We start from the raw sequence: 18,130 nt of genomic DNA, 5'->3' as shown, positions 1-18,130 counted from the left end.
CCCTGGCTGTCCTGGAACTCACTCTGTAGACCAGGCTGGCCTCGAACTCAGAAATCCACCTGTCTCTGGTTTTCCTCCCTCAAGTTTTTCCAGCTTCTCCTCTCCTTCCTACCCACCTAGTTCCATAGCATTCTCTATGAGAAGCAAACAGGCAAACAAAACAGAATTTAAAATAATAAACAACAAAGAAAAAGCACAAAACACAAACATACACACACAAAAAACATTTTAAAAGCTATAAAATATAAAATTGGGAATCATAATGTATGATCAAAAGACCAATCAGACAAAAATTGTCCAAGCTAGTGAGATAGAAAGTTTACAGAAACACCATTGGGTTTGCTGTGTGGTGGCCATACTGCTGGACATGGGCCTGCCCTTAAATGTGGTTAATATCCCCAGTGATGTGCTGTTGGAGAAAACTTAAGTTTGTCTTTGCAAGTGGGCATGAGTCAGAGACAGCTTCTTAGGTAGGGGTGGGAATTGTATCCACTCCCTCTCTCAGTGCTGGCACCCCATGTGATTTGAATGTGTGCAGGCCCTGTGCATGGTACCACAGTCTGGGTCTTCAAGTGTGCATCAGTCCTGCTGTGTCTGCAGACTTGGTTTCCTCAGTGTCATCCATCTGCTTTGGCTCTGAGAACCTTTCCACCTCCTCTTCACCATAGCACCCGGAGCCTTGTCACGGGGAGAAGGGAAGCTGGTAAAGACGTTCTGTTTAGGACTGGCTCTTTCAAAGCCTCTTACTCTCTATCTTACATTGAAAGACAGGTTGTCTTATCACATACTGTTGTTCTCTTCTCCCTTGTACCCCATGGGTGACCTTCTGACTACTCAGACTGGAGTACTGGCTCCTGCCTGTAAGTGCCAGTCACATCTTTGCTTGTATGTAAAGGGTAGGTCTCATTGCACCTTCTGTCATTATGACTAGAAAGGTCTGATTCTAGAAGCAATTTCCTAAATTGCCAGAACCTAAAGTATTGATAAGTTTGTCATTCAGCTGGTAGGAGAGTAGCTTCAAATCCATGCTATGTGAGATGGGGTACAGTGTTCTTTTGCTGGGATTCTGGAGCTGTGGAGTTGCTGATTGGAAGTAATTTGAATAGAATATGCCCAAAGAGATAAAAATTTAAAATCATAGTCTAATGGGGAAGTTGTAAGAAACATGTGAAAGGTGTACAGGTTCTTAAAAGGAAAAACAAGTAAATATGAATGAAGTTCTGGAGGGTTGAGGATGCAAGGAATGGGCTGGCGATGATCAGGATGCTATGTGTAGGGAATACAAACTCTAGGAAGAGAATGCCAAAACAAATAACCCAGATGGTGATGGTTATTTTAATTAAAATGAGACCCATTTTTTACTTGAACATTCCAGTTCAGGATGTGTGTGTATGATAGAGGTATGTGTACTTGTGTTGGAATATATACATGTGTTTTCATGTGAATGTGGAGGTCAAAGGTCAGGGTCAACATGGCTTCCTTAGTCACTTTCCACCTTGTTTTGTTTTTTGTTTTTGTTTTAAACAGTCCCTTCACTGAATCTGCTCATCATTTCTTCTATGCTGGCTGGTCAACAAGTTCTTGGGTTCTACCTGTCTATAGCTCTCCAGCCCTTTCCACTTTGTTTGGCTTTTTACATTACTGCTAGGGATATGAAATCAACTGTGCTGGCATGTTTACAGGGCAAGTACTTTACCACTTAAGCCACGCCCCCAGCCACTGCAGTCACTTAATATAGATGGAAATCTAGTCATTAGACTAAGGGAATGTTCTGTGTTAAGGATGGGTGTTCCTAGTTCTTAAAAATGGAAAAGAATTGGATGCCGAAGGATGGACCTGTTCCTCTGGTTGTACACTTTTCTGCACCACTGTGCTTCTGCTCTCTGGTTTCTGTATCATCTATGTATACATGACTATCTACCCTTACGTTTTCCTCAAATCTGGGAGCAAATAAATCCACTTATTTTCTCTATTTCTTGGTTGAAAGCTTGGTTAGATTCGATGTGGAAATATAAAGAGAATATTTTCACGATAGCTGTTCTAGTGACCCTAGGCTAATGACTACTCCTGCTATGTTGATTAGTATATAAGTGTATTCACAAAGAAAACAAATCACTGAGGTAGGGAATGTAACTTAGCTTGTAAAGTGCTCGCCTAGCATGAATGTATCCCTGAGTTTTATCCTCATTACTGAATAAACTTAGTATAGTGGCACATGCCTATGATCCCACGCTCAATAGGAAAAGGCAGAAGGATTAGAACTTCAAGGTCTTAGGAACAGAGGAGTTTGCAACCAACCCCTGATTCAAACAACAAAGCTAAATATCACTGTGTTATGTGCATTCGTTATTCAGTATTGTTTGCTTATTTAAAATGAAGACTGGGAATACGTGAGCCGAGTACTCAACATGAATAAATGTATAAACAAATAAATAAATAAAATTTAAGTGAGTAAGATAGAGTTCAGGAATGGTGGCACATGCTTGTCATCATAGCTGTGGGAAGGGGAGGCTGAAACACCAGGATATTAAGGTCATCCACCTCTACTATTACACTAGATGTTTTTGTAACTAAGTTTTTAGAAATGTCAGTTATGATATAGATGAGTTGATACCTGGATAAAGTTGCAAGGAAAATGAGAATATCAGATAAAGCTTAGCACATGCTTAAACTAAAATATTATTCTTTTGTAAGACACAAGTTAACATGTAATTATGCATCTTCTATTTTATTTAAATCTCACAACTTTACACTTAAAGCTAGCATATGTAAAATATTACAATCAGAATTGTTATAGTGAGGGTTCCATTTTGTGAGTTCTTATCCTTGTTGATAAAAGAATTTAAAGACAACTTCAGAACAAAGATCATTTTATTAGAATTTTGGAAAAAGACATCAGGTCTTGCAACTGTAATTCTTGGTAATTGCCAAGAGGAAAGAAATACTTAAGAGAGAAAGATAAAATTCATTTTCACAACAGAAATCAATCTTGTTAGTCTGCATGGCTTGAATTTAATTTTGTAAGTACCTTTATCAGTTTGTTATTAACTTGGTACAAGCTCGAGTTGTCTGGGTATAGAGAATGTCAGTTGAGAAAATGTCTCCTTTAGATTGGGCTGTAGGTGAGTCTGTGGGACATTCCCTTAATTAATGATTGATGTGTGGGAGTGCCCAGCTAATTAAGGGTGGTACCACTCTTGGCAGATGGTTCTGGGTTGTATAAAAAGACTTGCTAAGCAAGCCTGAAGAAACAAGCCAATATAAGCACTGCTCTCCATGGCCCCTGCTTATAAGCACTGCTCTCCATGGCCCCTGCTTATAAGCACTGCTCTCCATGGCCCCTGCTTATAAGCACTGCTCTCCATGGCCTCTGCTTATAAGCACTGCTCTCCATGGCCTCTGCTTATAAGTACTGCTCGGCTTAGTTCTGCGAGGAGTTCCTCCTCCATCTTCCTTTTAGGGAGCCCCATCCTCCTATAGATTTCCTTTTAGGGAGTTCCTTCCTCTTATAGACTTTTCTAGTTGAACCATCTGCCAGGATAGGTCAGACACTTGCTGATCATACTGTTTTGATCAGAAGAATTGGTTTCATTTCCCACTACTGATTCTGCAAAATGTGCATTAGTTACTGGCTAGCCTCTGAGTCTTTAGAGCCTCTTTGATCAATGGAAAGGTCATTTAGCAGAACTACAGGGCCTGTTGAAAGATGTCCTGTTATCTATCCATTGGAACCTATCTGGCCTAGAGGCAAGGGTCAATATATTGGCTGCCTTCTTAGCCCTATGTATTTATTATTTTTGGACTTCAATTTTGGTTGTTAAGACACCCAGAAAATCAGTTACACTAGAATGGATTTATCAGGTATGGGGTTGAAGCTCAAATTGCTATTAGTCACACATTCCAAAAATTGATATAAATTGCCTAGTAAGTTAAACAAAGTCAAGTTTAATTTTTTTTTTAGGTTTGGTGAGAAAGTTTTTTCCATCATGGAGAATACATCTGAAAGCCAAGTCAATAGGAAACAACAGTTTGGGACTGAGAGTTACCTTAGCCAGTAAGGATCGGGACTCACAAGCTTTCTAGTGAGCATGAATATCCTGCTCTGCTCAATCCCACAGTTACTTTGTTGAGAAACAGGGTCCAAAAGCATAGTGGGAATTGGTGGAGCATGCTGTCACTAATTCCAGAGTTATTTTAGTTCACAGGGACTAAACTTTTTGACCTGTGATGTTCAGGACCCACAGTCAGCTTGATTAATAGGAATCAAATTTTATTGTTTTCTTTGTTTAACTATAGTAAAAGGATGAATGCCTCTTTTAGATATGACAGTAATGTCTTCTTTGTAAGTATGTAGAGTGGTTAGGAAGAAACCCAAAGAGAAAGAGCCACTTATTCTGACCTCTGTGTGTTGGAGGTTTATAACCATGAGGGAAATCTGAGAGATCTAGTTGGTCCCTTATGTAAACTTCCTCAAAGCCTGAAAAACCCACAGTGAAGGTCTATATAACTCCTTGCTCTCATTTTTTTAAAGATTTATTTATTTTATGTGTATGAGTACACTGTAGCTGTACAGATGGCCATGACCCATCATGTGGCTGCTGGGAATTGAACTCAGGACCTCTGCTCACTCCAGCCCCACTCTCTCTGGTGTAATACACTGTAGCTATCTTCAGATGCACCACAAGAAGGTATCAGATCTCATCACGGATGGTTATGAGCCACCATGTGGTTACTGGGATCCTAACTCAGGACCTTCGGAAGAGCAGTCAGTGCTCTTACCCGTTGAGCCATCTCCCCAGCCCCCTTGCTCTGATTTTTAAAAATGAATAAATAAAAAATAAGAAAAAGTACACCTTGTTATATGACAATAGGACACCCAGAAAACATACATATGTATACCCACCATTTTTAATAAAATGCATTTGAATGACATTAGTATAAATGTAAGAGACTTAAGTACTTATGAAGCAAGAGAAAGTGGCCTGGGGTATACAGGCCCAAAATGAGGAAAGAGCCTGTAGTTTATCACAATAATATGTACACAGAAGAAAACTGGGTAATAAGGAGTTGGAAAGTTTTATCATCTCGACCCAAGGGAGTAGAGCCCATATCTTCCCACTATGAAGGTGAAGGAAATCCATTTGTAACTAGGAACATCAAATGATCTCATTTTGACTTTTTTCTCAGCTCCTAGGTCTTTGGTTTTCCAAGATGCTTTTCTGCTCACAAAAGATCTAGGAGAGGTCAGGAAGTATGTCCTACATGAATTTGCACTACTGCTTTGGGAGCACATGGAGGAACTGAGGGAGAGAAAGCATCTTATGCTGTGGATACTATAACCCACCTTAGGATGAAGTGGGCTAAGACTGGGCAGTATAGCTGAGCAGTCAAGTCCTTCAGAAAGGAAGTTGTTAAAAACAGTTAACCTTGATTTTAATAGCTCAGCAAATTATGGGGCACTTCTGTCCAATTAGAAATTCAAATGCCTGGGGATTTAGGGTGTGTGTTCAACTGAGAACACAGCACAGATAGTGCAAGGCACTGCCTGTACTCTCCATTTTGGTTAGAAACAGAAGGTGAAGTCCAAAGGTCATTATAACTGAGTGTCCATCCTCTATGGCCTTCAAGCCTGATAATACTTGATAATGTGTCATGATGTAATTAAGACATATTTTTTCCTTCTACACCTAAACCTTTTAGTTTGTAAAAACTGCATCATTTCTCCTGTTTTTTCCTCACATACACATACAGTTTAATATGTTTGTAACTGACTTTTAGCTTACTGTTTTACGTGCTAGACCAAAATCCCTCTGGGCTTCTATAATTACAGCATCATTTTGGGAAGAGTGGCCATAGGCAGCTGGCATAAGTCCAGACCTCTTCCGAGGCCCTTTGCAGAATTAGAGGCCAGCAACACTTGTACATATGTGCATCTTCTTGAAGTTGTTGATAGTCTTGGCCAGCTCTGAAGGCACAAGAAACAGGCATAGGAACCAACTGGCACAGTTAGGATGTGGTTGATCCAAAGTATGTGGCTGTCCAAGTTCTCTCAGTACCTCAGCGTTTTCATACTCACTTATCAGTGGTCGGGAGAACAAGAGGGGAATTGAAAGTTGGCATGAAGTCAGAGTGAACTCAGAGATTAGAAGGGAGTTGGTAGAATGATTGATGAGTTCTTATTATTCAACAATCACTAACCAAAAGAGAAAAAACAAAACAAAACAAAACAAAACAACACCAAGGCTACAGCTCTCTACCAAAGGTGGTAGTTGTTGAAATTCAGACATCTCTTGCAAAGCATTTCTGAGTATAATGTCATGAATGAAGATTAGTTTCTGTGGGAACATTTTTAAGAAGGAAACTTCACTATGCAAAGAATTTTATGAAAGGTATAAAGGCCACAGTGTGAATTGAGGATGACACACCCTGTTTTGAATTGGATTTCCTGCTAGCTCTGATCAGAGACATTCTTCCCGGACTAGGGTGAATTCAGTTCCAGTGTTTACTTGTAAAACTGAATTCAGTCATTGTGTTTGTACTTTGGCATCCTGCCTTCAATTAAAAATACAGAGCAGACTTCAGTTAGTTACTCTCTATGATTTTGTGTCCTTTATAAAGAGGAGGGAGAGGAGAGGGGAAAACCCAAGAGGTGACTGAGTTCATTTACATACAGTGCCAGTGGACAGCTGCTGGCTGTCTGTGGTCACATGATTCTGTGGAGGATCCTGATACTCCACTTACTGGAATTGGGAGTGGAACAGAGAATGCTCCCCTTTAATACTTCAGTTTTGCCATTACCAGCTGAATTACTACTTACTTTTACTGTTATTAATAAATACAGATGAAAATGTTTTTTGGATTTTTTTTTTTTTTTTTTACATTTCAAATATTATCCCCTTTCCCGGTTTCCCTTCTGGAAACCCCCTATCCCATCTTCCCTCCTCCTTCTTTTATGAGGGTGCTCTCCCAGCCAACCATGCACTCCCGCCTCCCAGACCTGGCATTCCCCTACACTGGGGCATGGAGCCTTCCCAGGACCAAGGACCTCTCCTCCCACTGATGTCTGACAAGGCCAGCAGATGAAGACTTAGGGCACTTCCTTTTACTTGTTCTTTTTAGACTCTTGCGTATGTAAGAACGAACTTCTAAAAGGAGAGGTCACAGGCCTTGATGTAGCATCTGGTAGTCCTGTCTCTCAATTGCTCTAGGGGGAGCACAAGCAATGGACACAATTGACTAAAATTATGGGGAGTATCTATGGGATGTGCTTCTCCTCTCTAGAGTCATAAAAACCAGAAAAGTCTCTGTTCTTTGTAGTTCAGTGGTTGTGTGAAGATACCTGGCAACTACTATAGAAGATGAATCTGAATGGATTTTTTTTCCAGTGCCTTTGAAAGCAAGTCAGCCCTCACACACTAAAAGGTAGTGTATTGAGTTATTTCCTTGATTCAAATTTAGAGCCTCTGGGTTTGGAAAAGACAGAGAAGAGGACTGGTCTTTGGGGACCTGTTCTCAGAATTTACTATCTCACACTGAAGATGAAGAGGTCAGCTCAAGACCTTTGGAAAATTCGACCAGGCATCCCTCCCCTCCTAGAAGGGAGACAACATAGAGCACATTGGCACCTCTCCCCTCCTGAAGGAAGGGAGAGGCTTATTACATTCCTCAGAAAGACCACAGGGGGGACCAACCCTTGGCCACCCACAGATAAGGAAAGCCCTCCTACCTCATTCCCTAAGGATCAATCAGTTTAAAAGTCACGCTGTTCTGCCAGTCACATTGTGCCTAGTGGCTATTGCTCTATTCTACCCCTGAAAACTGTATAAAAACTGGCCAAACAGGCTACTCAGGGTCACCACCTCCCCTTCAGGTGCAGGATGACCCCAGCACTCTGAACAATAAATTCCTCTTGCTTTTGATAGATCCCCAGCTCTGTATGGTTCACTCAGAGAACTGATTTCTGGTTGCTAAGGCTCATCAGAGTCTTACAAATAACCATCCTTTAAGACTGAAATAAGGAACATTGGGGTGTCTATGTCTTAGATGTAATAAATCATAGTTGTTTTTACTCCAGCTAGTCTCTGCCAGACACTTTCCCTCTCCCACTGAAATCCTTCTCAGCAAGGCTTCCTCCTAATTTCCTGCTTTCTTTTGTGTGTGTGAACCACGGAGGTGAACTAGGGGTTGCCTGTATTAGTATGGGTGAGAGAGAATATTTACTGGAGCATGGGCAGTTTATCAGTGGTTATACCACTGAAGAAAATGGCACCACCTCCCCCACAACAAGCAATAACACATCTATGATGAAATGTTGACCTTCAGCCTACAATCTTGAATAGTTCTTATTTCAGTAACCTCAGCTACAGTGAGCTCTCTTATGTGCAAAGTCTTGCACTTAACATTTTTTATGTTTTTTTTATTATTATTGTATATTTTGGATGAAAGAGCAAACTCATTTGTGCCACAGCATACATATGGAGGTCAGAGTATAATTTTTCATGTGTGTCCCAGGGATCAAATGCAGGTTATCCCGTTTGATGACAAATACCCACTGAATTATGCTGCCAGACACCATCAGAGCACTTGGAAGCCAGAGAGCCCACAGTTACTTCCAACACTGGAGTGACTATCAAGTAGGTATAGAAAACCACAGACTTCTATAAGCAATTGTGGTATGGAAACTTAAACTAATTGTTCAAATTATTGGAGACCTAGTATAAACAAAGCTCAAAAAGGAAATACTCCAAAGAGCACAGACCTGGGAAGAGAGCCACATTTATTGGAGTTTTAGCTCTAGGAACCCTAACAGCTTTTCACAATCAACACCAAAGGAAACGTTTCTTGTTTCTTCCACAATGATCCCTAAGCTTTAGCAAGAAGAAGTATTACAGATGTACCATGTAGGGCCGAGAACTCCAGACTCTTATTCTCTGTCCCTGTACTACTTGTGGGTCTCTGTTAAACACCATCTTCTATTAAAGAACAAAGCTTCTTTGATGAGATTTGAGAGACACACCAGTACACAGGTGTAGCAATCCGTCATTTGGAGTTGCTTTAATACTGTGGGGCTTTAGTAGAGCTAGAGTAGAAGGTTATCCCCTAGTGCCTATGAGCTTTCTTGCCCCAGGTTCTTGGCCTCAGTATAGATTACATACTGTGGAGCAGGCCTTTAGTCCAATTACTTTTAAAAAGTAATTGATTATTCCCATGACATTGGTACAACTGTTGGAACAGTGGACATGCTTGCCAGGCCTATGATTATGGTAGCTTTCAAGGTTCCCAGCTGTAGGTCAGATGGCTCTTGATATAGTATGGCCGCATACACAGCACCTGCCAGCATTTGAAAGGCAGCTGTTAGGATAAAGAGGCTTCTGCATCAGTACTACTTTGAATCCTTTGTGCAACTTCAGCAACTACGCCTTGCAGTCAAGTTCTGGAGGATAACCAAGTGCAGTGGCAAAAGTTTGCAATGTTTGAGTGATCATTGGGATTTCACTGCCTAATACCTCTGAAAGACTTAGTGAACTTTTATTTGTTTGCCTGTGGTATCTAGTAGGGTCATTGCTGACCTTTTGTAAGTTAACTCTATTTAAGCAATAAATGTATGTGTTGTGTTGAAGGACTTTTCTGCAGTGGTAGTTTTTCATATTTTTTGTTCAGAAGTCCTTTAGTCTTAGTTATCTCTCTCCATATTTTTTACTCTTCCCTTTTCTTATCTCCCAAAGTTAACCCTTCCTTTTCCATTAATCCTCTTTCACTTTGTTTTCCCCCTTGAGAGCCCTCCAGGATTCAGTTCTAATTATCGAGCTTCTGTAGGTATTCCAGTTGAAACACATCTAAAGATCCAAAAGCAACATCCACAAAAGACCTAAGATTGCCAAAATAATCTTGAACAATTATGAAAAAATGTTTGAAGTATCACTATCTCAAATTTCAAATTACTACAAAGCTATTGTAATAAAATAGCATAGTGCTGACATAAAAACCAACATTAGCTAGTGGAATAGAATTGAGAACCCACATATAAGCCTGTATTTTTCTTAGGGGAGACACGGAGGCATAGGGTGAGGGAAGAGCTATAAGCCTATATTTTTACAGACACAATTTTTGACAAAGATGCCAACAGTGTACTGTTCTAACATGTATGTTAGAGAAAAGGCAACTACTTCAACAAATAGGGTTCCCCAAGTTGGATAGATGAATGTAGAAGAATGGAACTAGATTCTTACCTCTTTCCATGCAAAAAATTCAACTCCAAATAGACTTAGGATGTTGATATAAAACTTAGTCCCCAGAACCTAATCGAGCAGAGTGGGGAAGTTACACACACAGGAAATAACTTTCTGAACGGAATACCCAATAGTCAGGCATTAAGATCAACAAATAATAATTGGACCTCATTAAATTTAAGCTTCTGTACATCAAAGGAGACTATCATTCAGGTGAGAAAGCAGCCTACAAAATGAGGGTTACTATCTGTAATATACAAAGAACACTAAACATCAAGAAAACAAATAGGCCAAGATAAAAACTTACAAAATATAGCCTCCAACACTCCTATGTTTGAACCCCGGCTGGTGGCTGTTAGGGAATTGTGGAACCTTTAGTAGTAGAGCCTAGCTGGAAGTGTATTAGTGGAAAGGAAGAGTTTTAGTTATGGTATGTAAGTATATGTTATATAGTCATATGCCAGCCCCACCTCTAGTGCCATCTGTCAGAGTCCAGTTTCCCCAAGATGTGAGGATGTGAAAAATGTCAGGGACAAACTTACTTCACCATAATTATACTCTCAACTTATGAGTCAAAATAAGTTATTACTTTCTTTAACTTGCACCTTATAAGATATTTGGTTACAGCAATGAGGAAAATAGTTAATTGATAACCAAGTTAACAGTTAATTGATGCCAAGACATGAGGGCTTTGTTATAGAAAACCTTGCTGTTCATATACACTGAATTGTACAGTTCATTTTGTGCCATGATTACTATTTTCTGCTCTTAGACAGATACACAGTGAGAGAGAGCAGTGACATGAGAAGTTTATGGTTTACCAGTGAAAGAAAGGAACAAGAACAAGTTTAAAGGTGCAAAGCTTGTGTAACAAAGAATCAAAAACTTACACACTTTATACTGGGACAGAAAATACACCTTAGGAGCAAAATCCTTCCTATCCAGATATCTAGGATATAAAAATACAATTTCTTTTTAAAGGAGAATTCTTGCAAAGATTGACCCCTCAGGATCTGAGCTGGAGACCAAGGAGGCTGGACTGTAGCTCAGGCTGGCCTGAGTGGATCTTTGTGCTTTCCCTGTCCTGCTACTTCTGCTGTTACGTGGAATGTTAGCTTTTCAAGATGATGAATACAGACCTAAAATTTTCCAGTGTACTGTTGCATTGAATTCCTGATATGAAGGCCCTATGTGTTAGTACATAAAGCTCTATGTTGTAGCAAAGACCCCATATATTTAAGAAACCAGAATTTAGTTGAGGACATGATATTTGAGATCAGTGCTTTCAAAAAGACACATTTTCAGAAGTATGACATCTACTTTTGACCGTTACTAGACTGAACCCAGAATAGAGCAAGTCAGAGGAATTTCCATGTCAGGATTAGCAAAACCTGGGATGAATTCTCTGGATTGATCTTCTTTGATACTGACTCATCTTTAAGAAGCATCTTCCTTCCTACATGTCAGCTAAACATGTGTATCTGACTGTACTTATTATAATGTGTGGCAGGGGTAGTAGAAACTCACCTCAGTATACTATCTTAACTATGCACAGCAACTCTGCTGGGGTTTTATGTTCTGTTTAAATGAGACTTTATGAAGATATTGCTGCCCTTGTTGCAACAATTTCTTTAAAACTAAGAAGTATTATTTGAGAGAAATTGTTTCCTCCATAGTTTTAACCCCAAAACTTTTTAAAGTATTGTCTTTTAACCACCCTTGCACCTTTGTCAAATTAACTGAAGTTTGTACTCTTTAAGGCTAAACTGAGCATGTGATTCCTTTGTGGTTTGGGTCTTACTTTACTGTTTATGTCGGCTTCAACTCTAGGGGTAATTGTCTTCACAAGCTTCTTTTATTGACAGGGCATGAACAAAGTGGATCTTTTTGTTCTAAAATTCTTCATAAGTTTTCAAGCAAACATTCATTTAGAATATTTCATGGATTATAGACAAATATTATTTGTTTCCGTTGACTTGGTTTCTTTATCTTTCTATGTTGAGTGAACTATTAGATGCTTTAGTCAATTTTGAAAGTCTGGTGTCATCTTGGTTTTTTATATCTCTTCCTGTACGCTTGAAAACTTTAAAGTGTTGAATCATTAAAGCATGCTTTAAAAAAAAAAATTAAGCCAAGGTGCCACTATGCAATCCTGGCCATGCAGTTACTTGCTGCATAGACCAGCCTAACCTCAAACGCAGAAGGATCTGCATGTCTCTGCCTCCCAAGTGCCAGTATTAAAAGCATGCCCCACTACACCCAGCCCTTATATGGGAACAGCGTAAGAGGTAGTTTTAAGAGTCAATTTGTCATAATCTGGGATTATGGAAAAGGGTCTCAGTGAGGGATTATTTAGATCAAGTTGTACTGTGATCATGATTATCTTGACTGTAAGACCCACCACTTAGGGTCATACTATCTCCTAGACAGGGGATGCTGAACAGTGTAAGAAAAGAAAAGCAATTGAGTACAAGCATGAATACATTCATTCCTTCTATGCTCCTGACCGTAGATGTGACTGGCTACTTCAACATCCTGTCACCTATGATAGACTATAAACCAGATTGTGAGCTGAAATAAACCCTTCCTCCCCTTAATTGCTTTTGTCAGGATGTTGTTATTACAGCAGCAGGTAATGAAACTAAGAGAGATAACATGGAAGTGAAAACAGTGGCTATTCCCATAAGGCACCAGCTTACTTTAAAAGATATATATATATATATATAGCTTACTTTAAAAGATATATATGTATCTTTTACATATGTATATGTAAAATATATGTATATACATATACATATATATATATATCTTTTAAAGTAAGCTGGTGCCTTTCTACCTTGATTTTCAGTCATCTGAAATATTTTATAGACTATTAATTGCATACAGGTAGGGTTTTTAACTTTTTAATTTATGTGTTTATGTGTGTGTATGCATCTGTGTATGCATTTGTGCATACACACGGGTGACTATATGCACACAGAAGCCATGGCACACACATGCAGGTCAGAGAACAACTATGGGGAGTCAACTTTCTTCTTCCATGTTGGTGTATAGTACTTGAGCATCCAAATTGTCTAACCTGCACAACAATCACTACTCACCAGTGGGCCCTGATTTTTTTTAACGAATATTTTCATCTAAATAGAATTAAAAGACTAGAAAACTAAGCCACAGCCCCTCATTGGTAGAATTTTTTTATTGGATATTTTATTTGTTTACATTTCAAATGTTATTCCCTTTTCTGATATCCCCCCAGAATCCCCCATCCCATCCCCACTCCTTCTGCTTCTATGAGGGTGTGCACCTACCCACTCCCATCTCCCTGCTCTAGCATTCCCCTACACTGGGCATCAAGTCTTCACAAGACCAAGAGCCTCTTCTCCCATTAAAGCCTGACAAGGCCAATGGAGGAGTTAGAGAAAGGACTGAAGGATCTGAAGGGGTTTGCAACCCAATAGGAAGAACAACAATATCAACCAGCCAGAGCTCCCAGAGTCTAAACCACCAACCAGGGAGTACACACGGAGGGATGGGAGTTTACCAAGGGGAGACCTGGAGAGGGGATAACATTTGAAATGTAAATAAAGAAAATATCCAATAACAGAAAAAAAAAGTGAAAAAAATTAAAGAACTATTTTATTGAAAAAGATAGAGAAAACAGGGATGCTACCTAAATCGTTTTTTCAAAGTATCACTCTAACTCTATCTAGAACCAAATAAAGAAAATTATTTATTACCAATCTTTCAGATGAACATAGATGCTAAAAATTCTCAGTAAATATTTGCAGAACGAAATCAGGAGACTTCAAAAGGGTCATCTACTATTAATTAAGTTAGTTTCATCTCAGAGATAAAGGGATGGATTAACATTTTTCAAATCAATGAATGTAATACACCATAAAAATTAAGTCAGGGACAGAAATCACAATCATCTCAACAGATGCAGAAAACACTTGATAAAATCTAACGTCCTTGAAAGCTTGTTTGGAGGTTCTAGCAGGGGAGCACAGCTACTCATACACCCTAGACCAAAGACTGGACCTTTATTCAGGGAAGGTCATCCTCTTCGACCTAGGGTGCAGTATCAGGAGGGTGCATATGGAGCAATAAGGGAGAAAGGGGACACCCGCCTAGCCAGACAGACCAGCCAAATCAACCCTTGTGGTGCATGGGTTGAAAGATGTCCCAGCCAAAAAAAAAAAAACAAAGAAAAAGATCATTAGATGCTGAAAAAGCATTTGACAAAATACAATACCTCTTCATGTTAAAAGTATTGGAAAGAACAGGAATGCACAGCTCATTCCTAAACATAGGCAATATATACCAAACCAACAGCCAATATCAAATAAAATGGAGAGATACTTGAAGCAATCCCACTAAAATCAGGGACAAGACAAGAATGCTCACTCTCTCCATATCTATTCAATATAGTACTCGAAATTCTAGCTAGAGCAATAAAACAACAAAAGGAGATCAAGGAGATACAAACTGGCAAAAAAGAAGTCAAAGTATCACTATTTGTAAATGATATGATAGTATACTGAAGTAACCCCAAAATTCTACCAGAGAACTTCTAAAGCTGATAAACAACTTCAGCAAAGTGGCTGGTTATAAAATTAACTCAAACAAATCAGTAGCTTTCCTTAATACAAATAATAAACAGGCTAAGAAAGAAAATAAGGAAACAATCCCCTTCACAATAGTCACAAATAATATAAAATATCTTGGTGTGACTCTAACCAAACAAGTGAAAGATATGTATGAGAAGAACTTCAAGTCTCTGAAGAATGAAATTGAAGAAGAACTGAGAAAATGGAATGATCTCCCATGCCCATGGATTGGTAGGATTATTATAGTAAAAATGGCCATCCTACTGAAAGCAATCTACAGATTCAACAAAATCCCCATCAAAATTTCAACACAATTCTTCAAAGACATGAAAAGAGCAATTCTCAATTTCATATGGAAGAATAAAAAAAACCCAGAATAGCTCAAGCAGTTTTTAACAATAAAGGAACTTCTGCGGAAATCACCACCCTTGACCTCAAGCTGTATTACAGAGCAATAGTGATAAAAAACGGCATGCTACTGGTACAAAGACAGACATGTCAATCAATGGAATAGAATTGAAGACCCAGAAATTAAACCACACACTTATGGACACTTGATTTTTGACAAAGAAGCCAAAAATACATAATGGAAAAAAAGAAAGTATCTTCAATAAATGGTGCTGGTCTAATTGGTAGTTGGTATATAGAAAAGTGAAAATAGATCCATATTTGTCACCTTGCATAAAGCTCAAGTCCAAGTGGATCAAGGACCTCAACAAAAACCAGATACACTGAATCTAATAGAAGAGAAAGTGGGAAGGAGCCTAAGAATTCACTGGGGTGGGGTTGGGGGGATTTTCTGAACAGAACTCCAAGAGCTCAGACTCTAAGATGAAGAGTTGAGTAATGAGACCTCATGAATCTGAAAAGCTTCTGTAAGGCAAAGGACAGAGTCAGTAGGACAAATCGGCAACCTATAGATTGCCAAAAGAAAAAATCTTTACTAACCCCACATCTGATAGAGGGTTAATATCCAAAATATATAAAGAATTCAAGAAGCTAACCTCCAAAAACACCAAATAACCCAATCAAAAAATGGGGTATAGAACTAAACAATTTATAATAGAGGAATCTTGAATAAACAAGAACTTAAAGAAATGTTAAACGTCCTTAGTGATGAGGGAAATGCAAATCAAAACAACCCTGAGATTCTTTTTTTTTTTTTTTAAAGATTTATTTATTATTATAAATGAGTACACTGTGGCTGTCTTCAGACCCCAGAAGAGGGCATCAGATTTCATTATGGGTGGTTGTGAGTCATCATGTGGTTGCTGGGATTTGAACTCATGACCTTCAGAAGAGCAGACGGTGCTCTTACCCACTGAGCCATCTTACCAGCCCCCAACCCTGAGATTCTGCCTTACATCAATAAGAATGGCTAAGATCAAAACCTCAGGTGACAGCACATGTTGGAGAGGATGTGGAGAAAAAGGAACACTACTCCATTGCTGGTGGGATTGCAAGCTGGTACAACCACTCTGGAAATCAATCCGGATATTCCTCAGAAAATTGGAAATAGATCTACATGCATACCCAGCTATACCACTCTTGGACATATACCCAAAAGATGCCCCACCATGCCACAGGGGCACGTGCTCCACTATGTTCATAACAGCCTTATCACTGATAGCCAGAAGTTGGAGCAACTCAGATGTCCCACAACAGAAGAATAGATATAGAGAATGTGGTTCATTTGCACAATGGAATACTATCCAGCTATTAAGAATGAGGACATCATGAATTTTGCTGGCAAATGGATGGAACTAGAAAATATCATCTTGAGTGAGGTATTCCAGACCCAAAATGACCTGTATAGTATGTATTCACTAATAAATGGATATTAACCAAAATGTACAGAATACTCAGGATACAATCCACAGAACTCAAAAAGGTTAACAAGCAAAAGGTCCAAGTGAGGATGCCTCAAACCCATTTGGGAGGAGAAGAAAGGAATTACAGAAGGCAGAGGGAGGGAGGGATCTGAGTGGGAGAGGGGACAGGGAGGGAAAGGTGGAACATGATCAGGTATGAGGGTGGGAGGAGACAGGAGAGAAGCCCCAAGGACCAGCAGAATGAGTGAAAATATGCAACTTTCAGGAGGTAGGGGGCGGGGGGCGGAGGACTCTCTAGAATGTACTGGAGACCTGGGCGTGAGATACTCTCAGTACACAAAGGGAGGAACCTTAGATGAAATGCCCAACAGTGGGGAGAGGGAACTTGTTGAATCCTCTTCCACTAGAAAGACAGGCCATCAAGTTGAGGAATGGAGCTGCCATCCCACAGTGAAACACTCTGACCCAGATTGTTCCTGTCTAAAAGAACCACAGGGACAAAAATGGAGAAGAGACTGCAAGAATGGAGGTCCAGTGACTGGCCCCAATTTGGGGTACATCTCAAGGGCATGCTCCAAGTCCTGACACTATTACTGATGCTATGGTGTGCATGCAGATAGGAGCCACTAGGCTGCCCTCCAAGAGACCCAACAAGCAGCTGACCAAGACAGACACAGATACTTATACCCAAGCAATGGACTGAAGTTGGGGACCTTTGTGGTTAAATTAGGGAAAGGGTGGAAGAAGTTGTAGAGGAAGGTGACCCTGTACAAGTGCCAGAAGTCTCAACTAACCTGGATCCTCAAGAGCTTTCAGACACTGAGCCACCAATCAGGCAGCATGTACTCGCTGGTACAAGGCCTCCAACACATATACAACAGAAGAGTGCCTGGTATGGCCTTAGTGAGAGAAGATGCACCTAAACCTCAAAAGACTTGTGGCCCCAGGGGGTGGGGAGGTCTAGTGGGGTGAGAGTCGGGTATTGAGGTGTGTGGCGGCTGTGGGAGGGTGTGGGTGTTTGTGTGGACATCCTCTTGGAGACAGGAGAGGAGGAATGAGATGAGGAAATGTCAGATGGTAGACCAGGAGGAGTATAACTACTGGACTGTGAAAAAAAAAAGATTAAAGATAATTTTAAAAATAAAATTATAAAAAATAATGTATGTATTCTTTAAAAAAATCTAATATCCTTTCATTTAAAAAATAAATAAAAGACTAAGGAGACTCAAGGAGAATAGAAAGAATATGTCTCAAAACAGTAACCGTTATATATAAATATACTTAGTTTTGTAAATTATTTTAAGAAATACCTTAGAAACCACTTTGCAGGTTTTTTTGATGTTTGGCAGAATATTTAGCATTTTCAGGGAAATTTATATCAATAACTTAAAGATGAATTCCATGCAAAGTATTTTTCCTTGGATTTAAAATGTTTGTTTTTATTAATTCCATTCATTTA

The 18,130-nt window shown here is 39.4% G+C and overlaps 1 protein-coding gene across 7 annotated transcripts in view; it reads left to right on the top strand.

Annotated features, from left to right (window-relative positions):
- Spidr (scaffold protein involved in DNA repair) overlaps positions 1-18,130 on the top strand; it is a 254,641-nt gene that overhangs the window by 142,060 nt on the left and 94,451 nt on the right. The window contains exon 1 of one of the 7 annotated variants that reach the window (XM_031363198.1): positions 6,900-7,422. The exons of the other annotated variants lie outside the window; for them this stretch is intronic. The gene's annotated coding sequence lies outside the window, so the exon portion shown is untranslated. Of the gene's footprint in view, positions 1-6,899; positions 7,423-18,130 lie in introns of those variants that run through there. 7 annotated transcript variants of the gene reach the window in all.

This window comes from Mastomys coucha, unplaced genomic scaffold, assembly GCF_008632895.1.
Source record: "Mastomys coucha isolate ucsf_1 unplaced genomic scaffold, UCSF_Mcou_1 pScaffold12, whole genome shotgun sequence".
NCBI classification, from domain to species: Eukaryota; Metazoa; Chordata; class Mammalia; order Rodentia; family Muridae; genus Mastomys; species Mastomys coucha.
The sequence above is the reverse complement of the archived record's forward strand: the minus strand, read 5'-3'. Positions and strand labels throughout refer to the sequence as shown.